Source organism: Aedes aegypti, chromosome 1 (assembly GCF_002204515.2).
Source record: "Aedes aegypti strain LVP_AGWG chromosome 1, AaegL5.0 Primary Assembly, whole genome shotgun sequence".
NCBI lineage: Eukaryota > Metazoa > Arthropoda > Insecta > Diptera > Culicidae > Aedes > Aedes aegypti.
Window position 1 is genome coordinate 255,409,218 of NC_035107.1, and position 24,111 is coordinate 255,433,328.

The following is a 24,111-nucleotide window of genomic DNA, read 5'->3' on the forward strand; positions in this document are numbered from 1 at the left end:
AGTTCGGAAATATTGAAGGTACACAACAAAAGAAAACTAGCGATTTTCACCAAGCCTGCCTTGATTGTCGTTGGCAAGCTGGAGTTAAACTACAATAAAGGAACGTTGTTTTATATTTCGTGTGTAGTATCTGTGCATCAGTCCCAGGACTTGCCCATCTTGTATTATGCTCGACTATTTGCGAGTCATGATTGATGGGAGCTTCAGCGTTGTAGCTACTCTTAAATTTGTAGCAGCAACGATTATTTTTACCCCGTATAGGTCTCTATGCCCGGACATTTTGAATTTTCCAGAAACGAATAATGATATTAAGATTTTAGTATTCCAGGATTATACTAAAACGCATTTTTTTACACACAGCATGACGCTATGACGTTTTCTTGACCAAAAGTAAATAAACAGTAGGTGTCAAAATGTAGGATACAAAAAAAGAACAACAAAAAACGGTTTGGTGTAAACTTTGATGGTGCAAATCATAGTGTCTGAGCATAGAGGACATAGTGTCCGGCCATGGAGGCCACATTTCAGTGCATACGATTTCTGGTACATAATGTAACCCACCATAAAATAAATTGTAAAGGTTTGTTTTTTTCTCATGTTATTTTTTACTTAAAATATTGTTAATTTTTTAGATTGTACAAAAATAAACAATAAAACTAAAAGTAAAAAATAAAAAGGGTCCAAGCATAGAGGACTTCCCCCTACTGGTACACATATCTAATTTCTAAAAGTGGCCAGAGTAACTCGGGAATACTCCTGTGGCTGGAGTTATTTTGGTGGGTCACTGCATGAGGTCAAGTTAAAAAGGGCCATTTTTTGGAACATGCCAAATTGTCTTTATTTATTTACAACTAGTGGTCCCGGCAAACTTCGTCTTGCCATCAAGTAGGCTGTTGAAAAATACTATGAATCGTCCCAAGCAAAATGACAGTTCCGTTCAATCTCGTTTTTTCAACTTTCTTAGTGAATATCCTGGGATTTTTATACACACAAACACGTCGGAACACTTGACGAAAAAAGCGTAAAAAGAATCATCCTGATCCGTTCACCCGTTCGTAAGCCATTCCGTGACATACAAACACCCTTCGATTTTTATTTATATAGATGACAATAATTTTAATTTGTATAAATCATTACGATCTGATATTCAACATTATAAATGAAGAGTTTTGCCCGATTTAGAATGTACCGGAGGTGGCGACTCGGACGTAATGCCCTGGAGAACCGGTTAAATATTTGTTGAATACTAAACCGTTTAAATTCACGAAAAGTAAATATCAATCATAATAGTTCACTAAAATGCGTTCCCATAAGCTTGGCAAAGATTTTTGATAAAAAATTGGTTACTTTATCGTAAGTGTGAGGCATCCCGGGACCCGAAAATAATCATTTATAGGATCAATAAAATGCAGGAAATAACTCAATAGTTTCTTAAAAGGTTCACACTGATGCGTTTTTCTTAAAACTATTTGATATAGTAGCCACATTATAGCTGATTACGAAAAATATCTTGGATTTTAAATTTTCCCACCTCCAGGGGCACAAAAGCATGCCACTGTTTTTACCTGACCTTACCCAGTGACCCACTGCTGTGGAATAACTCCGAAGTTAGTAACATTCCCGAGCTCCTTTGGCCACTTCTAGAAACTAGATATGTGTACGAGTATACTGACAAAACATAACTGTACCGTCGATGGGGGTGACAATGGGTCTAGGGGGTGAGATTGGGTCAAAACGGAAAAATATGTTTTGCGAAATATTTCAGCTAATACCGCTGATATTACTAAAATTAATAATTGATATGTTAGGGAACATATTATTACCCATAATTCAAAACAATATGCATTTTTAGAAATAGTAGTTTTTGTTTACTACATCAATAAACTTGCATGTTAAAACTAGATAAAATTTACAACATTAAATTTCTCCTGTACAAAGTATCACGCATGTACTCTAGCCTCTATCGTTGTATTAGTGGAATGTTGAAAGTCTTTTCATTACATATCACAGGTATTTTCCGGAATCTGTTTTATTTTCCCACAAAAAAAAAAAAAAAAATTTCGGTACGATGTCTAAAACATTGAAAATGGGGGTGAGATTGGGTCAAGCAAGAACGATAGTAAATAAAATTCCAAGTCCACTTTTTTGACATTTTACGGTGCCGGGTGTTCTCTTTTTTCATTAAGATGTGTTTATTCTTTCTAAATACAACATCTCTGAAACATCAAACAAGTCTACTTGAGTATTCCGTGTATTGAATAACATTACAACGCATTTTGACAACTTCTCAAACCAGCAACTGTGTTTCGTGCGCAGCAACATCGTAATTTTTTATCAAAAGGCTGTTTTTTTTTTCTAAATTTGATTATTTATCAGTGTTTTCATATTATAGAAACATCTCACGGAAGTACAAATGAGTTGGATTGCTGAAATACTGGGATTAAGACGTCAACTCCTGCCTGAAATTTATTGATCGTGGAATGTCGCACCGAAATTTAACTATTTGCGAAGGTTTCAAATAATCACTGTTTCAGTACACCTTTGGGGAAACTGAATGGGCTTTATAGCAATGGGGATGAGACTTTGAAGACAATTTGAGAGAAACACCAAGAAAATTTATGTAAACTTGACGATAAATGTTGGGTTTACATATTTTTTTCTCATAGTTCTTCAATTTTCAGTATAATCTTTCTTTTAAGTGGGTTTTTTCATACTTGTGAAACATTTTAGATATCTTTTTGTCTGGTTTGCATCGTTTTTAATCAATATTTTTCAGTTGTGAACGGTTTTGAAATCAAAAACAAGTTATTTCAATTACAGTGACCCAATGTCACCCCCTCTATGGGGTGAGATTGGGTCATTTTTCATTCACTTGTGGTGCCGCTGTGAATAAATATTTGACCCAACGACGGTAATCTATTAACTATTCGATGTGTGGTGAGAGTTTTATTTTTTTTTTCTTTCACTAAGGTTTATATGGGTTAGGATTCCCTGCAACAAATTCGAAATTTCCAAAGAATTTATTTACCTAATTAGAATGGAGTTGATGGGCATTAAAATTATTGTCAGATAAAATGTCCCCAACCTATTCAGAATGGGTTTCCAAACTCAGTTACAGCTGAGTGCACACACATACTACACACACAAAACTATTCTCACTTTTGCACTCTCTCATAACAGCAAAACTTTCAGAGCATGAGATGTGATTCGCACACTCACGCTCCTCCCGCAGTTTCTCATTCTCTCGGCGTGTTTTGACTGTTCGGTGTCATTCGTTCCACATGTTGCCTACCATCGGGCAGTTGACTGTCAGCTCTACGATGACAAGCATACATCCAGGCGTTGAACTCCCGCGTTGGCTCCCCAGTAAACCCCTCTCCAGGCGGATGATGGCACAAAATTGCTCATCTGAACAGATCACCTGCTGGTTTTACTAGCATTGCCGCCGTAGTGGTTCTGTCGAGATAGGACATTGAAGTGGAGTGGTTTGTTATCCTCATGAAGGCGGAGAGGAAGTGTTTAGGTAATGGGACCCCCTTCGATCCGACATTGAATGGACGGTATTTGATCTCTCTTCCGTTTTGATGGGTGATGGATGCAAACACCGATGATGATGGACGGACGGCGATAGCGATTCCTTCGGAGTTTAAAAATTAAAGGATGAGGAATGACGTTAACAGTGGTGTAGGGTTATGTACGACGTTCTCTTTCCGTAGTGTGGTTGAAACCTGAATCGGAAGTGGTGTGCAGGCAGTAATCTATGAAAAGAAGTGCTTTACGTATAGCTGTATATCTAGTAAGCTCAAGTGGCTATCGTTACAGAAGAAGGTACATCGAGTTAGTTGGGCTGGAAACGAACGATGATGGAACGTAATTAATGTGTCGACGGGAGGAAATTTTTAACAAGAGTGATTTGTAAGACGGCAGGATACAGTGTACTTACCGGCTAACGGTTGACGGAAGGCTGGAGTCGTGTTGGGTTATAGTGTGCTGTACGATTAGTGTTGGATCGAATTACGGAAGCGGAAGAGTTTTACTCCTTGTCGTAAAAGCACTGTAAGACAGCTGCAGGGAAAACGGTGAAGGTGTTTGGACAGTGCAACGAAGAATGATGGAGCAATAAGGAGCGGTGCAACGATAAATTTATCGGCTTAAGCATGGTAAGTGATTATGAATGTCACATCTAAATAAGAGGAATTAAATAGACTAAATTGAATGTGGACATTTCTAATAACCACACGACGTTGACTATCGGGAACCTCTAGATACTCCATTAATTACAAGGAATTAGTACAATAGTTTTCCCTGGAATTTTGGCAAAGACTTCAAGGATTTGTTCATGCATTTGAAAAAAATACAAGGTGAACACCATAAATAACTCATACAGTACTTTCTCAACAGATGTTCTCTTGAATTCTTTCTAGAATTACGTCTAAAATTTCGTCCAGAATTATATTCGTTAACACCTTCAACCTCCATGAACTTTATCGGAATTCATTCAGAGATTTCAGCATCAATCTTTCCAAGAAGTCCACGAAAATTCCCCTGAGTTTCTTTGAATTATTTCCTTATGGGATTACTCCAAATATCTTAACGGCAATCTCAGGAAAATGTTTTTATGAAATCCGAGAAAAATATTCTCAGGAGTAACAGATCAATTTCTATTGTATTCTTCGAGAGATTTTAGGTGGAATTCTTCGTTCGAGTTAAAAAAAAAAAAAGAATTCCGAGGGTAGATTTCCTGAAGAAATCCGTGCCCCAAATGTGTGAATAACTTTGGTATGAATCTTGTAGGAGATCGAGACTTTTTTTTATTGTGAAGAGTTTTAGCCGAAAGCTAGTTTATCTCTATCAAAGATCAAGATACAGTATGAAAAAGTCGAACGTAGAGGAGAAATTTTCCCAAACTGTTCCAAAATTTGATTTATCCAGTTCACGTGAGCGCTGGAATTGAGGAAGAACATTCCGTCTAGGATCGTTCTAAACATTTGGAGGGTGATCATGTTTCGTGTTCCGTACATTGATTGGACGTTGGACTGAGGAGGAACTTTTTCAAGGGATCGTTCATTCCTGTATTTTGAAGAGCACTCGAATTTTACGAAGTTTCCAATTCATTGGTTTTATCAAGTGTCCAATAGTGAAGTTGCTTTGAAATTTATCAAGATTTTAATTGGATTTTGTTAAGTATATTTTTTCTTGTTATTTCCTTTTATTCTTTATTATTAGTTTTAGCTTTGATTATTTTTTATTTTTTTGTTATGTTTTGTATTTGTATTTGTATTTGTATTTAAAATAATCCATCTGACAAATTAGTCTTAATGAATAAAAACTTGAACATAACATACACTTAACACAGATTACTGAACTACAGATCGTATTCTATTAGTAAAATGCCTCGTCGGTTCATCGAACTCGAAAAACTCTTCGACAGCTGAGAATGCTCGGATGCACGCTGAGATGGGTTCGTTGTATCCAAATACGGTGCGATGGAAACTTGATTGGAGCAGTGTTGTACTCCGGAGAACTCGGTTAGGAACACGAAATTCTAGCAAACTAAGCAGTTCTGGAGCATCGACTTCGCCATTTAGCAACTTCGCTATAAGCAACGATTGCTGTACCTTTCTTCGTCGATCCAATGTTTCTAGTCCCAGGAGTCGGCATCTATCCGGATACGGTGGCAGGTTATCGGGGTCCCTCCATGGCAAGTTTCTTAGTGCCAAACGAATGAACCTCTTTTGAATCCGTTCAATTCTTAGACTCCACGTGAGTTGGTGCGGATGCCAAACGACGGATGCATTTTCCAAGATAGGGCGTACCAGGGAACAATACAATGATTTCCAGCAGTGCGGGTCTGAAAAATCCTTGGCAACCTTGGAAATAAAGCCTAGCTGACGCGTTGCTTTTGAGATGATTGCAGAACGATGCAGCTCAAACGACATTTTCTCATCAAGCTGAACCCCTAAGTCAGTCACATGATCAACTCTGTTGAGAATGATCCCATCAATTTCGTAGTGAAAAACAATTGGATGCATCTTGCGGTGAAAAGTGATCACCTGACATTTCTCAACGCTAATAATTAGCTTGTTTCTGCGGCACCAATCGGCAAACAGTGTTAACGAGTTCTGAAGACGCATACAATCATTTTCAGTCCGTACTACAATGTACAGTTTGAGATCATCGGCATAAATCAGCTTGAATCCTTCACCGAGAACCAAGCCAGCATCGTTAAAGAAAATAATAAATAGCAACGGTCCAAGGTTGCTTCCTTGTGGAACACCAGACTTGTTCGAAAAGGGTAATGATACACATCCATCGATTTTTACTCGCAGCTTTCGTCCCGTAAGGTACGACTCCATCCAAGAAACCAAATGCGTAGATACTCCGAGGCGGGACAGTTTGTGCAAAAGTATTCGGTGGTCAATCTTGTCGAACGCTGCTTTTAAGTCGGTATAAATTACGTCAACTTGTGCCTTTTCTTCCATGCTCTTCATGCATTTTGACGTAAAAGTCAACAAGTTTGTAGTAACCGATCGGCTAGGCATGAATCCGTGTTGCTCAACGGAGATGTAGCATTTTGTTGTCTCGAAGATAATTCCACACATTATTATTTCGAACAGTTTCGAAACAGCTGACAGGCTTGTAATACCCCGATAGTTTGTAACATCATGGCGATCACCGCGTTTGAAAACGGGTGTTATGAACGATTGTTTCCAGATGCGTGGGAATTTTGCTTGCTGGAGTGACTGATTGAAAATATCGCACAATGGTTGTACCAATGCAGAAATACAACGACAAATAATAATTGCCGGTAATCCATCAGGACCAGGAACATACGACCGTTTTAGCTTTTTCGCTGCCAATAAGACCATATCGGGATTTATGGTAAATGCACTAAGATCAACAACATCTGCAGGGACATCTCGAGTTGCGTCAGCTACTTCCTGTATTGATGCGGTGTTTGCAGCAAATATAGCTTCAAAGTGCCTGACGAATAATTGGCTTGATTCTACGGCAGTCTTAGCACATTGCTCGTTCAAAAAGACGTTCGTTGGAATCGCAGAACTTTTTCGTTTGGAGTTGACGAAGCGCCAAAAACCACGAGGATTCCTTCTCAAATCTCTTTGTACACGCAATATGTACAACTTGTAAAGAGAGGCATTTTTGAAACGGTATGCATTGCTGGCTCGTTGAAATTTTCGTTTATTGCTTGGCGTGCGTTGACGACGTAGTTTACGTTGGCAAGCATTACGCGCGCGTTTTAGTTCCCGCAAGTGAGGCGTACTCCAGGCGGGCGAAACTGACGGTCGTATTCGTGGGACATTCAAAGCAAGCCAATTGTTCAAAATGGAGCAAAAATTTTCGGCCACTTGATCAATGTCATTGCTAAGAAATATTTCGTTCCAGTCTATGATTAGCAAATAGTCCAGAAGAGCGTCAAAATCGATTTGACGAAAATTCAGTGGTCGGTTTTCTTGAGGTTGGGCAATCCTTTCGTCGCGTACCAAACAAGCAGGTAAAGAGATTTCGAGTGGGGGATGATGAGAATCAACGGGTAACATCGGAGCTAACGAACAGTCAACATCGGCCACACATTCAGAAAGGCAAAAAACCAAGTCAAGAGTGCGATCCAGCTGGTTGCGAACAAGATTCAATTGGGCGAGGCACAAATAATCCATACCGTCCAGCAGAGTGCTGCTGGCTAACGGTAGTTGACGACTGTTGCATTGAACAGTGTTATCATCCAAGCACCAGTTCATACGAGGTTGATTATAATCGCCACACACCAAAACAGCGTCGCCAAGTGAACATTTATGAAAGCATGCATATATATTTTACCTTTTATCGATTTTTGATATGCAATGCTTGTGAATTAAATATATAAATCACCCCGTGTGTCGGCATAGTTTATGTACACTCATCAAATGAAAATAAATTATTTTTTTAATTGACAATTGTTTTTGAATAGTTCGCCAGCACAGGTGACGACATACATTTGTCATCGTTTATAATGAAGCCATACAAAATAGTGATATTTAAAATCAAAGTTTCATGAGTCGCATCACTTACCAAGGTGAACCCTGATCATGTAACTTTTTAACCCTTCCCACTAACAAAAATCCTTCCTGCGACTACCGAGGAGATGCAGAGATGATCACGGTATCTAGTAACAACGGTAGTCACACTAACATTATTTGTTTAATTTTACGGTAAGATTCTTTATTAACACTATGTACTACTATATATTGGGTATTGGGGAGGGGTAGCCTAAGGGAGTTAATTGAACTGTTGACTGGATGAAAGTGCGTGGGGTCGCCAGCCTTTTGTCATGAGAAAACAGCCTTAGTGTTGTCTTCCAAAGGTCTTCAAAGATATTAACTAGCCCTGCTACAACAAACCATCAGGTAGATCATACCATCCCGGTATGATTCTGCAGCCATAGGTAATCCTTGCGCTGATGGTGGCTAAATAATCATCATCATCATCATCATCATCATCATCATCATCATCAAAGATCAAGATACAGTATTGACCCGATTTTGTCAGCCCCCCATTTTCTCTACCCCCGATTTTGACTACCCTCGATATTAGCACCCTTTCTGACCCGATTTTGTCTACCCCCGATTTTAGCATCCTCTTTTGTCCGATTTTGTCAGCCTAAAATTGATATTTATTTTTATCGGAGTAAGCACGTCTATTCTGGCAATATTGGGTTCATAGAGTCAAATATTACCTTGGCCACGTCTATACAACCATCTAAAGACCGAAATTTTGAAAATTTAAATATTTAATAATTATCCAAGTAACTGATCAATGTTACTTTAGATTTCGGCACATAGAAAATGGAAGTTCAAAAACAATGTTTATGTTCACAAAATCATTGAAGTAAGGCTGATACAAATATTAATTTTCTTTTAAGTCCGAGACCACTTGGAAAGTACGAGGGGGGGATAAAAATAAATAAGGAACAAAAAAAAAAATAAAAATGAAAAAGAAGTTATTTTTTCGAATTTTTATTTTTAACGATAGTTGTTAAATTTTTCTCAATCGTCATCTGGATCATTATTTTACCTGGTTTTCACTTTAAAAATTAAAAAAAAACCTAACTGATGACAAAAAAATGATGAATCTTTTTTTTTCTCCCCTTCAAAATTTTCAGATTTTTGAAGGGGGGGGGGGTGACATAAAACAAAATTAATATTTGTATGAGCCTAAGTGCTTAAGTGTTAAAATACAACTTGAAACCAGTTGATGTTTTTTTTTAGCTCTTTCCCGATTTTGTCAGCTCTAAATGCAGCATGGGGCTGGTAAAATCATGACATTACTGTATAGTGATTGTTAACAATTGAGCAAACAACCTTAAAAAATTAAAACAAAACCAAAATTCTTGAAATCTTCATAAGAATTTTTTGAAGAGAGTCTCAGGAGAACTTTGAGAGAACTGAAACTCTAGGGCAAACTATTGCTGAATGTGTTGAGAATTCCAAGGAGATAATTCTGACCTTTCTGACGTTTATGAATAGGGTTAACCCTCTAAAAAGGTTCCTCGAGATTTGAATTCACGATTGTTAACAATTATCTAAAAACGTCTTTGAGTGAAGACCTTCATATCTTCAAGCGTACTTTGAAAAATGGTTTGGGGTAACCTTGTATACCTATTGAACTCAGAACATGGTACAGCTTAACTATATGAGCCCAGAAAGAAATGAGCCTGTATGGATATTATCATAGTTTCCAAGATTTTGCAAGGTCACTCGTTACGCTTGTAGATCTGATGACCCATACTCCAAGTATTTATTGGGTAACCTTAAACAGTCGTTGAACTCAAATTCTGGTAGAGTGTAATTATGAATGCCCGTATAGGTAGCATCCTGGTTCCTAATCGTCCGAGAGTTCATTGGTCACGCTCGTTGATCGAAGGCATGTACTCAATGAAGTTCTTGTATACCCTTAAACGGTAGTTGAATTCAAAACTTGGCGGAATATATTTTCATTAGCCTATACGACTAATAAAAAGTTTTTAATAACATGAGTAAAAATGTTATTCATAAACCTTCAAGAGATCAGTGGTTACGCTTGTAGATCTGAAGGCCTGTATTCCACGGTGTTCTTGGCTGATCTTGCATACTTGCTGATCTTGGCATACAGCTGACATAGCTTAATACAGGTTATGTCAAACATGTCTTGGTTGTTTATATTTATTTAAGAAATTTCTGTTTTATATTTTATATTTATTTAAGAAATTTCATACAAAATGAATTTTGCGGGCTTGAATTTTATTTGCGTAACAAAAATTCAATTAACGTAATGATTCAATATACAGTCGACTCTCCACAACTCGAGGTTCTATAACTAGATATACTCTATAAGTCGATGGATTTTTCGGTCCCTTCAAATTTCCATACATCGTGCTCTCCATAAGTCGATATTTCTATAACTCGATATCTCCACTAGTCGATGTCACATGAGAGGGAAATTTCTCTCCATAACTCGATATCGATTTGAAAATCTTTTTTATTTGGGGAAACGTGGTCTAATTCTTGATTGGAGATTAAAAAATACTTGCAAGTTGTAATACAAGTTAAAAAACATGAAAATAAAAAAAATATTGTCAGTCAAAATAATGTGATTTCTCAAACATTTCGAAAAAAGTTTTCAAATATCAGTTTGTAGAGTACAGTCAACAAAGTAATATAACTTTCTTACAGAGGTGATCATTTATGTATTAGAAATACATAAATTTGATCCTTCGATTTTATGATTTTTTGTTTCGGTACATTCTATAACTCGATAATTCTATAAGTCGATGGTCCCTTGAATATCGAGTTATGGAGAGTCGGCTGTATGTCAAATTCCTTTTTCAAATTTCTCATCGTAATAGACTGTTTTTCATGACGTAAATCTGCCATAAAACGGTAATTGCCGAAATTCAATATCACAAATCCAAAATCCAAAATCCAAAATCCAAAATCCAAAATCCAAAATCCAAAATCCAAAATCCAAAATCCAAAATCCAAAATCCAAAATCCAAAATCCAAAATCCAAAATCCAAAATCCAAAATCCAAAATCCAAAATCCAAAATCCAAAATCCAAAATCCAAAATCCAAAATCCAAAATCCAAAATCCAAAATCCAAAATCCAAAATCCAAAATCCAAAATCCAAAATCCAAAATCCAAAATCCAAAATCCAAAATCCAAAATCCAAAATCCAAAATCCAAAATCCAAAATCCAAAATCCAAAATCCAAAATCCAAAATCCAAAATCCAAAATCCAAAATCCAAAATCCAAAATCCAAAATCCAAAATCCAAAATCCAAAATCCAAAATCCAAAATCCAAAATCCAAAATCCAAAATCCAAAATCCAAAATCCAAAATCCAAAATCCAAAATCCAAAATCCAAAATCCAAAATCCAAAATCCAAAATCCAAAATCCAAAATCCAAAATCCAAAATCCAAAATCCAAAATCCAAAATCCAAAATCCAAAATCCAAAATCCAAATCCAAATCCAAAATCCAAAATCCAAAATCCAAAATCCAAAATCCAAAATCCAAAATCCAAAATCCAAAATCCAAAATCCAAAATCCAAAATCCAAAATCCAAAATCCAAAATCCAAAATCCAAAATCCAAAATCCAAATCCAAAATCCAAAATCCAAAATCCAAAATCCAAAATCCAAAATCCAAAATCCAAAATCCAAAATCCAAAATCCAAAATCCAAAATCCAAAATCCAAAATCCAAAATCCAAAATCCAAAATCCAAAATCCAAAATCCAAAATCCAAAATCCAAAATCCAAAATCCAAAATCCAAAATCCAAAATCCAAAATCCAAAATCCAAAATCCAAAATCCAAAATCCAAAATCCAAAATCCAAAATCCAAAATCCAAAATCCAAAATCCAAAATCCAAAATCCAAAATCCAAAATCCAAAATCCAAAATCCAAAATCCAAAATCCAAAATCCAAAATCCAAAATCCAAAATCCAAAATCCAAAATCCAAAATCCAAAATCCAAAATCCAAAATCCAAAATCCAAAATCCAAAATCCAAAATCCAAAATCCAAAATCCAAAATCCAAAATCCAAAATCCAAAATCCAAAATCCAATATCCAATATCCAAAATCCAGTGCAATAAATTTAAGATGCTGAAAATGGCTTGAATCGGCATAAAACAGCCTTAAACAGCTTGAAACGAATTATAAATGTTAAGAATGGCTTACAACTGCTTAAAACGACTTGAACGGCTTGAGACGTCTTACGAAAACTTAAAACTTAAAATGACTGAAAACGGCTTAAAACAGCTTAAAACGGCCTGAAACGTCTTATAATAACTTTAAAGCTCAAAATAGCTTCAAACAGCTTAAAATGGCATAAAATGGATAAAACCGGCTAAAAATGGTTAATAATTAAGGAAATTGCCTAACATGGATAGAAAAGGCTTAAAATGCCTAAAATGGCTTCAAATGGGTTAAAATAACAAAAATTAATGTACGAATTGTGCTGTAAAATCCTTTTTCTTCAACGTGTTGCGTATTGAAATTGGGACAAGGCTTATGGGTATGGTATAAAGTGTCCATTTCTCGACCATTATGCTCGTCCCGGGATTCGGGACAAAAATCTTACAAATTCAACAATACAATGTTTTTAAATGAAATAAAAAGATAATATAGCTTTCTAATAATGATAACAAATCATATTTCATATATGGTTTTCGTATTCTGTTGAAGTAACCTAACAAAAATCGATACTTAGCTTGACTAATTATGGGTTTGCTAGGGACTTTTTCAAATTCTCTATAACACATAATATTAGAACTTTAGAACAAAAGAAACAATTGAAGATAATTGAAGGTATTGTAGAATATCGTGCTAAAAGTTAGTAACTGAAAATTATTGACTGAAGTTTAGATGTACTTCCAACTTTGCTTTCTCAGAATTGGCTTATAAAAATGGCTAAAGAGAAAAGCAATTTTGCAACTAGACAAATAAAAATGTGTTTCTTACTTGATATATTGGTCATATCTTGAAAATAATTACGCTTTTCAATGAAGAAAAATATAATTGTTTTTCATTGAAATTTAGTGGTTTTCATCAAATTCTACGTACATTTCGGGAATCCCGGGATTCCCGGGATGTCAGATCTAATATCCCGGGAAACAGGAAATCCCGATTTTTTTTCAAATCCCGGGATTTGCTGTCCTCGAATGTCCCGGGTTGGACACTCTAGTATGGTATAATTTGGAAAGAAGAACCCCCATGCAATGGCCTTGGACTGTACGCTAATGCTAAAATATCATCTAATTTGAGGTTTAGACAAAATAAATAGAATTCAGTGTATCTCATTCACGTGGTCAGCTGTGCAACTCCAATGCTATGTGACTGATTTCCATTGGTCTTTTACCTAATCTTCAAAAAAAGATGAATGACCACTAACCATCTTCATTATTTATTGTAGCAATTTTTCCGACTCATTATTGCAGCCCATCGTCTTTGTTTGAGGAGAGCATCAATGCTCTGATTGGGAAATAATGAGACCAATTAATTTCACCTTGGCCCTTTTTTACGGGTTCGTCCAACTCCGACTTCCGGTTGCTGCCACAATCAATGTAATTGAACGGTACCTGTTACATGTGCCGCCATGTAAAACAATTTCGGCGAACATTAGCACCATTTTCAAATTACATTAACGAAATCGTTTCATGCCCAACCAGAGGTTCATCCATGTCCATCAATTTTCATGTAATTCTCAATGGCTTCTCAATTATATTATTAACCTTGTCAGTCTTGTAACACTGCCAATTCTCCAATAAGACGCAAACTGTCAAAACCACACCTCTGTTCTCCGACACCGTCCAAACTGCACGGCAAATGCAAAATGTCTCACAGTCTTGATTGCAACGGCCCGATCGATTATGAGTGATAATTCTCAGCTCCCCAAATTTTCCCTCGGTCTGCGCTGATGAGCTTCGCGTCGTCGAATCGGAACGCATGGAGCCAAAGAAGCGGTGCACAGAGGACTAACTAGAACAAATTTGTGGCCATAATTTCTAATATGAGAGTTTGAGAATTTTGATTGAAAAAATGTGGTAAGATGCATCTAAAATCTAAGAATCTAGAATCATTTCCTTTATTTTTAAGGCAATAATAACTAACAAATTTTTAATAATTTTTGAACAACTTCAATATTACTTCAATGGTTACCTTATCCGGCACGATCCAGCAAAATTTCGGTCACAGTATGAAACTTGAAAATATTATCTATCAGTTACAGCATAGAACTCTTCCGTATCGATCAACTATCGTAAAACTTAACATTACATATACTTTGCAATTGGATTAAATGGCCAAATTGATTTGAAATTTGTTAAAAAGTTACATGTCTTCTCGGTGAGAATCGAACTCACGACTCCCTGTTCACTAGATAGGGCACGTGATGATGTTAACCCACCTGCAACGGTTTGAAATCAATTACAATTTGAAACTTTTTTTAAAATTTTTTTATTAGTATCATTCTAAACATTACATTCATTTCTTATATCTTGGTGTTCTGTGTTAGACAACACTATCATCCTAATTTGGTAAAACACATTTAATCAATTTGAACCTTATTTTAGTTCATGTTAGAGTATATGAAGATCATAAAGGGCAGACAACAATTCTAGCCATGATTCATCCAAATTACTCCTCCTGTGTGCGGCATTCAAAATGTGCAACAGCTCCAAACATCCAACTGGTGGTGGTGTTTGTATAATGCACACTATCGTTGCATAATTTAGCGACTGCTCGTCATCATCTCTAGGTCGTCTCCGCATCGTGTGTTCGGCATCCAAGCGAAGACGACACACGGCATCGTACACTGTTTAGTTAGGAACACGTCCGCCGGACAAGGCAAGACGGCTGATTGCCGGAAGAGAACCTCTCCACGACAACCGTTGCGCCGTGCTTCTCATCATCCATTAGTATGCTCCCCTTCCGTTCTGATTCAAATTCCGGACATTCTACTTTCACACAAAATGTTTCAATATTTTCCAGTCAAAAGTTCCCAGAAGGCTTATTTTAATGAACATTTTTCAAATATATCCATGAATATTTGAAATGCCCAACAGCCTCTAATAGCTTGGTTTTTTTGTGGAAGTGTAAGGGAGCCCTCGGCTTCCTTAAAGCAAGTAACTCGTCAACATTTCCTTCCCATCTCCAAATTGACCTGCATTCGGAGATTTCGGCGCCGTTCTTGTTTGTTATAAAAATGAGAGCATCAGTACTTACACATTGAGGATGCTACTGATCTTCAGTAACGTCTGTTGGTGATCTCATGTTCTTGCAATAACTAAGTAGCAACTGCGGGCGGTCAATTATGCTCATACTCATGCTAAGTTAAACTTCAATGAGCCCTCAAGTGTCCGTAATACGAGTTAAAACGGTATGATACGTGGCAGCACAATCCTCAAGAATCAAAGAAATCTAGGTCAATTGACAATAGGCAACTACCCCCGGGATGGCGATGCGGTGGTACCCCTGCCTGATGTCTAATGGAACCATCCTTCGCTCAGACTTGGCGGAAACGAGTCATGCCCGTTGGCGGAGCAATGAGTTTATTAATCATGATGATGGCCAATGGGATGCGCAACGGTAACTTTTCATCCCTGGAGCTGAATAGACTAGTTGGTGCGGGTCGATGGTTGATGTTTATTGCTACTACCTTCCATCTTCATTTATTCCGACAAACTTGTTTGTATTACTTAATTAGTATGATCTTAAACATAATATTCATTTCTTATATTTAGATGTTGTGTGTTGGATCTGGATTTGGGTCTGGATTGGATTTGGATGATAAATCTGAAAGCTTTTATAAAGATTTAATTAACATGTGTTGTTAATACATTTCATTTGCCGTAGCAGTTCAGATTTGTTTTCCTCCAGCTGAGTTGATTCCACCTGCTTTTAAGAGAAAAACACGTTTTCAATTAACTTAACCTAAATAAACATATAACGCATTAACCCCTCTACCGGCAGCTAAATTTTTACCTCTAAAAATATTCAAATCGCGATAAGTTTTTTTTTCTCTATATTTTTGCACCATTCTTTCACAAGTTCTCAAAAAGCTCTTCTAGTTTTCTAATATGTGTCGATATTGATAATTGGTCATCTGGCTCCGGAGATATTCCGAAATTCCTTGGGGAACAACGCGTAGCCAAGGCTCTACCCCATTTGGCATAATGCCGTTTGGCGTATGCATTTGGCATAATGGCCAATTGCCATAATAGCCATTTGGCATAATTTAAAAAATATATTACTTGCAATGTTTTGGATTTTGGATTTAGGATTTTGGATTTTGGATTTTGGATTTTGGATTTTGGATTTTGGATTTTGGATTTTGGATTTTGGATTTTGGATTTTGGATTTTGGATTTTGGATTTTGGATTTTGGATTTTGGATTTTGGATTTTGGATTTTGGATTTTGGATTTTGGATTTTGGATTTTGGATTTTGGATTTTGGATTTTGGATTTTGGATTTTGGATTTTGGATTTTGGATTTTGGATTTTGGATTTTGGATTTTGGATTTTGGATTTTGGATTTTGGATTTTGGATTTTGGATTTTGGATTTTGGATTTTGGATTTTGGATTTTGGATTTTGGATTTGGATTTTGGATTTTGGATTTTGGATTTTGGATTTTGGATTTTGGATTTTGGATTTTGGATTTTGGATTTTGGATTTTGGATTTTGGATTTTGGATTTTGGATTTTGGATTTTGGATTTTGGATTTTGGATTTTGGATTTTGGATTTTGGATTTTGGATTTTGGATTTTGGATTTTGGATTTTGGATTGGATTTTGGATTTTGGATTTTGGATTTTGGATTTTGGATTTTGGATTTTGGATTTTGGATTTTGGATTTTGGATTTTGGATTTTGGATTTTGGATTTTGGATTTTGGATTTTGGATTTTGGATTTTGGATTTTGGATTTTGGATTTTGGATTTTGGATTTTGGATTTTGGATTTTGGATTTTGGATTTTGGATTTTGGATTTTGGATTTTGGATTTTGGATTTTGGATTTTGGATTTTGGATTTTGGATTTGGATTTGGATTTTGGATTTTGGATTTTGGATTTTGGATTTTGGATTTTGGATTTTGGATTTTGGATTTTGGATTTTGGATTTTGGATTTTGGATTTTGGATTTTGGATTTTGGATTTTGGATTTTGGATTTTGGATTTTGGATTTTGGATTTTGGATTTTGGATTTGGATTTTGGATTTGGATTTGGATTTTGGATTTTGGTTTGGATTTTGGATTTTGGATTTTGGATTTTGGATTTTGGATTTTGGATTTGGATTTTGGATTTTGGATTTTGGATTTTGGATTTTGGATTTTGGATTTTGGATTTTGGATTTTGGGGTTGGGTGACAAAACGTCGAAAGATAAAATGTCGAATGCCAAAATGTCGAATGCCAAATCGTCGAAAGGACAAAACTTCGAATGCCAAAATGTCGAATGCCTAAACGTCGAATGCCAAAACGTCGAAAGTAAAAAACGTCGAAAGTAAAAAACGTCGAAGGGATAAGACATGTAACAGACAAAAAAGCGAATGTCTGACAAAACATCAATCTATTCAAGGATATGAAAGAATATGAAGAAAATTGATAAAAATGTAACGTGAGATGCAAAAATTAAACAGTGTTTTGAACAGTTAAGGCAGTGACAATTTTTTTTCCAATGTTATTACCGTGGTACCGTAATTTTCAGTTGGTATTGGATGGTATATCAAAAAGTCAAATTGAAAATTACCAAGACATGGCGAAATTGTTGAAATTGATGATTTAAACAATATCTAAGTTTAAATCATCAAGTTACAAAACATATGTTAGAGTGTCTCATTAAAGTGTTAATATTAGTCAAATATTAAGCGTGTTTTGAAATAAAAATATCAATTAACCCTTATTAAATTAATTGTATCGTATTCGGTTTTCATTATGTTTTCAATTGATGCTTGTATTGTTCTTTCTATTTTGGTACTGTCTCACTATCGCTTAAATTATAAAACTGTATAAATTCTCTACACCAAAAAAAAAACAACGTCTAAACTTAAGTCAGTAGTTCATATAGGAAACTTGCTGGAGATCCTAACTTATATATATGTGATCCCAAAGTTTCAGAAAAGATAATCATGTTTTGGAAAATAATAAGCAGTTTCTGAACAGATAATCGATTCAGTTGTACTTATTCGACAAAAGAATGAGTAAGTTTTTAAAGAATAAAGAATGTACTAATTGTTTAAAATTATGTGTAAGTTGTTGGTAATTAGTTTACAACACATTGGAAAAGTTAAACAAGCAAATGAAATTGAGTTATTGAAATTATCATGTTTGGTAATATCATCCCACTTTACACAAAATGTTATACATTAATTTATATACTAAACAACATGAACTACAAACACTGAAGTAACAATAGCATGATGTCACATTTACGGAACTCGAAGATAGACGGAACTGATCAGTTCGAACAACAGCAATAGATTAGTCAGTAAGAATCAGGGCTGTGCATTTTCGAAAGCATTTTGTGAAACACGAAGGCTTGGTTGTGTCGTCTCGATGGTGACGAAGAACTGCGTCGCTTCGTTCTTTGTTCCACACTCATTCGTTTCGTTGCCCGATTGAACGCAACGAACAAGAAAAGGTGAAATGAAAGAGTAAGGATAAAGTTTCATTTGGTTTCATTGAAATCCATCAAAATGTTTAAAATTGAATTTTACCTATTTTTCGCAATAGTAATGTATGTAACATGTTAAGTAATAAATTAAGATAGAGAATCTATGCGGGCTACCACGTCGTTCATTTGAATTAATCAGCTCCTAAATTTAGAGACTACCGATTGAAAGACCAGCTCGCTGCGGTGAGGCTCTGATTTATGACGCGCGATGCACAAGCAGCAAGAAAGGAAGGCTGTGAAGAAAGGAAAGGTTTGTCGGATTGAAACGAAACGGTAGAGTTTCAATTGAAAGGCTAGCTTGAGTCAGTCAGTTGGGGACTGAAAATGCTTTCAATGAAATGAAAATGTACGGCCCTGGTAAGAATCCAATCGATAGACATACAATTTGCGCGCCTTGTTTCACTAAAATAAAGTAGTTTTATTGAATGTAACCGTTGAATGCTTTTATCGGAAGGAAAAGACTAGAAGAAGAGTTGAAAAAGGATGTTCATAGGGAAAGAAAAGGAACATGATTATTCACATAACGGGGAGATCAGCGGAATCCGTTGCTGAAAATACAACTTAACCCACGGTTGACTTGGTTGATTTGGTCACTTCTGTACTTCAAATTCAATTTGCTTCACAAAGTTCTTCTGTCCTCGTCTGAAATGGATGTAAGAGTGACATTTATCTGAAAAAAAAAAAATCCATGCATACTGCGATGAAAATTGTAAATTTTGCTGTTTTCCAACGCCGTCGGCATCGCAATCGATTTTTCCTTAGCAACACTAGTTATCCAAAATGACTGCTTTCGACGTTTTGTCCCTTCGACGTTTTGTCCCTTTCGACGTTTTGAGATTCGACGTTTTGGCATTCGACATTTTGGCATTCGACGTTTTGGCTTTCGGCATTTTGTCCCTAAACCGGATTTTGGATTTTAGATTTTGGATTTTGGATTTTGGATTTTGGATTTTGGATTTTGGATTTTGGATTTTGGATTTTGGATTTTGGATTTTGGATTTTGGATTTTTGGATTTTGGATTTTGGATTTTGGATTTTGGATTTTGGATTTTGGATTTTGGATTTTGGATTTTGGATTTTGGATTTTGGATTTTGGATTTTGGATTTTGGATTTTGGATTTTGGATTTTGGATTTTGGATTTTGGATTTTGGATTTTGGATTTTGGATTTTGGATTTTGGATTTGGATTTTGGATTTTGGATTTTGGATTTTGGATTTTGGATTTTGGATTTTGGATTTGGATTTTGGATTTTGGATTTTGGATTTTGGATTTTGGATTTTGGATTTTGGATTTTGGATTTTGGATTTTGGATTTGGATTTTGGATTTTGGATTTTGGATTTTGGATTTTGGATTTTGGATTTTGGATTTTGGATTTTGGATTTTGGATTTTGGATTTTGGATTTGGATTTTGGATTTTGGATTTTGGATTTTGGATTTTGGATTTTGGATTTTGGATTTTGGATTTTGGATTTTGGATTTTGGATTTTGGATTTTGGATTTTGGATTTTGGATTTTGGATTTTGGATTTTGGATTTTGGATTTTGGATTTTGGATTTTGGATTTTGGATTTTGGATTTTGGATTTTGGATTTTGGATTTTGGATTTTGGATTTTGGATTTTGGATTTTGGATTTTGGATTTTGGATTTTGGATTTTGGATTTTGGATTTTGGATTTTGGATTTTGGATTTTGGATTTTGGATTTTGGATTTTGGATTTTGGATTTTGGATTTTGGATTTTGGATTTTGGATTTTGGATTTTGGATTTTGGATTTTGGATTTTGGATTTTGGATTTTGGATTTTGGATTTTGGATTTTGGATTTTGGATTTTGGATTTTGGATTTTGGATTTTGGATTTTGGATTTTGGATTTTGGATTTTGGATTTTGGATTTTGGATTTTGGATTTTGGATTTTGGATTTTGGATTTTGGATTTTGGATTTTGGATTTTGGATTTTGGATTTTGGATTTTGGATTTTGGATTTTGGATTTTGGATTTTGGATTTTGGATTTTGGATTTTGGATTTTGGATTTTGGATTTTGGATTTTGGATTTTGGATTTTGGATTTTGGATTTTGGATTGGATTTTGGATTTTGGATTTTGGATTTTGGATTTTGGATTTTGGATTTTGGATTTTGGATTTTGGATTTTGGATTTTGGATTTTGGATTTTGGATTTTGGATTTTGGATTTTGGATTTTGGATTTTGGATTTTGGATTTTGGATTTTGGATTTTGGATTTTGGATTTTGGATTTGGATTTTGGATTTTGGATTTTGGATTTTGGATTTTGGATTTTGGATTTTGGATTTTGGATTTTGGATTTTGGATTTTGGATTTTGGATTTTGGATTTTGGATTTTGGATTTTGGATTTTGGATTTTGGATTTTGGATTTTGGATTTTGGATTTTGGATTTTGGATTTTGGATTTTGGATTTTGGATTTTGGATTTTGGATTTTGGATTTTGTGGGTTTGCGTTTCAAGCCGTTTGAGGTTTTTTAAGCTGTTTCAATCTGTTCATGCATGTTGCAAATGCTAGTGAAAAACAAACGGGTAACATTCTACCTCGTTTATTGATATGCTACACAAGATGCGGTTAACTCATTTAATTTAATTTTCATGAACATAGTATTGATGAGAATCGATCACAAATTATCAAATAATTGTCAGGAAAACTTTCTTAGGAGATTAGAGTTGAGAGGGATTGTGGTGAAGTATACATATCTTTCTATAATGATAATTGGTTTAGAATATTACATCTAGGTAGAAGACAGCAAAAATAATTACAGGTATACCTCGATTTAGTGGACATTTTGATTTCAAAATTGTCCATAAAATCGAATTGTACATAAAATCGAAGCAAAATTTTTATTTCACTTTTTGCTTTCTATTCAGTTAAAACTTCATTAGAATGTATCATTATCGCTGAAAAACTTATTTTCGATACCAGGGTCAATGTTCCAAGGTTAATTTAGCTAACAAATTCTTGATGAAATCAGTCCGTCAATGAAGTATTGCATTCTAATTCAAAATATAAATATTATTCATAAGAATACAATTAAAAAGAACGACATAAACTATTTTTCGCATGTTTTACTTATTTGTTTATTCAAAAGCTCAAGCGCTACCAGGCATTACGGAGCCAAACCCATTTGAAATTTTATTTACAATTCCTTCCACAGCATAAAAAAATAACATTTCTGCGTATCTAAAGGATCAAATTATATGTCTCCAGTGAATTTGGGATTGCTGAATCTGATACCACTCTTAGAAGTTTTCCAGCATGTAACAATTTTGAGCTACAGGTCGCCAAAGTTATACAAAATACCGGTTTTATTTGTGTTTACATGAAATAAAATTATAACACATAGAAATTTTGCGGGGCTTAATAAAAAAAATCTGTTTATTGAATTCAAAACCACAACTTTTTTTATAACATGTCACTTCAATAATCAAGGTTTGTCAAATTAACAATGTTATTTTGATATAACAATGCATTTTCTACACGCTTAGAATAACTGCACTGTGTACACACCAATCAGAAAATCTTTATTTTCGATATTCAAAAATGATACAATTGGTATTATTGAAGGCAAAGTGATTTAAAACATTTGATGTTTGTTAAATTATGTAATTAAATTGTCCCATGTCCTATGTAAACCTTAAGGATCGCGAGACGCGTAGAACGGCAGCTCGGTAAAATTTTAATCAAGGTCCAAAAATTCCAGCAAATTTATTGCCAATGCTATGGTTCCATAAACGGCACCCTATTGATTGGACATGACAGCCAACAAAACAAGCGTAATGGGACATGGGACAGTATCTACTCCAAATTCACAAAGGTAAAATCAATTTTACAATTTTTAATCCAGGAAAAATATAAATGAAGCTTTTTTTGAGGTTTGCGTAAATTTTTCATTTAAAAAAATAAAAATGGTATATTGTTGCTTAATATTATAAGAATATGAGACTGGAAAATAAGATTTGACTTCTATTTAATCCAAAACATAATGAGTTTTCCATATTATCGATTGTTCAATACATTTGTGAAGAATTATTTTCGAAAACTTTTTTTCTACATATACCGTAAAATCGAGTGTAATTGATCAGAAGGGTGAAATTGATCATCGTATCACACGATTTTATTTATTCGTAATGGAGCACAAATATCAACGTAAGCTGCAGTAAATGAACGTTGCTTGTCGTAACTATTGTCGAATTGTGTGTTGTGAAGTTTATTTTGCGTTAAAGAATGTTTATTTCTATGAAAATAACGTAAAATTTCAAAATCATGCACGGTGCAGTATTGACAAACACCTATGAACTTCTATTTATAAGCAAGGATTTGAACATGGTGTAAACCTGAAAGTTTTGGAGGATGCTTGAGATATATCCCCAAACCAGATTTCATCACCAAAATTCGTAACAATTAGCTCATATTGTTGAAATAATTGAATTAATGTTATATATCATTGAATTCCTTAAGAAATTGCATACATTCAGGCGTTTTCCGCGTAATTCTTGAAATTTAACTATTCGTTATTTTTATAAATATTGCATTGTTAATAATTTTACAAGCATATTCGGATTCAGGGAGCTCAAATTTATCATGTAGAGTTGTTATGGAAACTAACAATAACAGCATTGACATGTGATCAATTTCACCCCGAAATGAGATCCTCTGATTTTATATTTTAGAGCTATTTGTTAACAATAAAATGACATTTGTTAGAAAATTTCGTTACATAAGTAGATGAGGCTCACCTTCGTACTTGTTTTCCTGCATTTAGTTGTTTGGCATTATTAACATTATAGAAAACAGACTAGAAAAACCGTGAAAAATGATCAATTTCACCCAAAATTACGGTACATTTTGTTTTATTATTTTCAAATAAAATAAAACATCGAATTTGAATCAAAATAATACTTAACCTAACATTGTATGTTTAACAAACAAACTTTTCAACATGGCAAAAATGATTGCTGGATTAACAAACATGTCAAACTGAGTGACAACAATTATGATTGTAGAACCAACGGACATGTCGGGTTGAATTCAACCAAAATGTTTGTTAGCCCTGAGAGTATCACCCAATTTTTCGTTGACCGTACAATCTATTTCTCCGCGTGTATAATTTATCAAATTTTTGGTGACCTAATCCACCTAGGATGAAGAATAAGAGTTTACTTTCCATGTAGAATATAATTTAGTAAAAAATGCATCATTAAATTTTTGATTAAATCGGTTTCAACAACATGGGTACCGTCTTCATATATTTCAAAAAATATACTAAAAGTGCTTTTCTAACTAAATCAAATATTTTAAAATAGTTAACTCATAACTTTTTTATTTCTGGTAAAGGTTTTCCATTAGAGTATCGTATGTAAGCAAAACTTTTTCTT

At 34.8% G+C, this 24,111-nt stretch overlaps 1 protein-coding gene across 2 annotated transcripts in view; it reads left to right on the forward strand.

The window, feature by feature from the left end:
• The window catches only part of LOC5576358 (putative thiamine transporter SLC35F3), a 224,260-nt gene that overhangs the window by 5,238 nt on the left and 194,911 nt on the right, over positions 1–24,111 (forward strand). For both annotated transcript variants that reach the window (XM_021837605.1, XM_021837606.1), the window contains exon 2: positions 3,717–4,160. The gene's annotated coding sequence lies outside the window, so the exon portion shown is untranslated. The remainder of the gene's footprint in view (positions 1–3,716; positions 4,161–24,111) is intronic.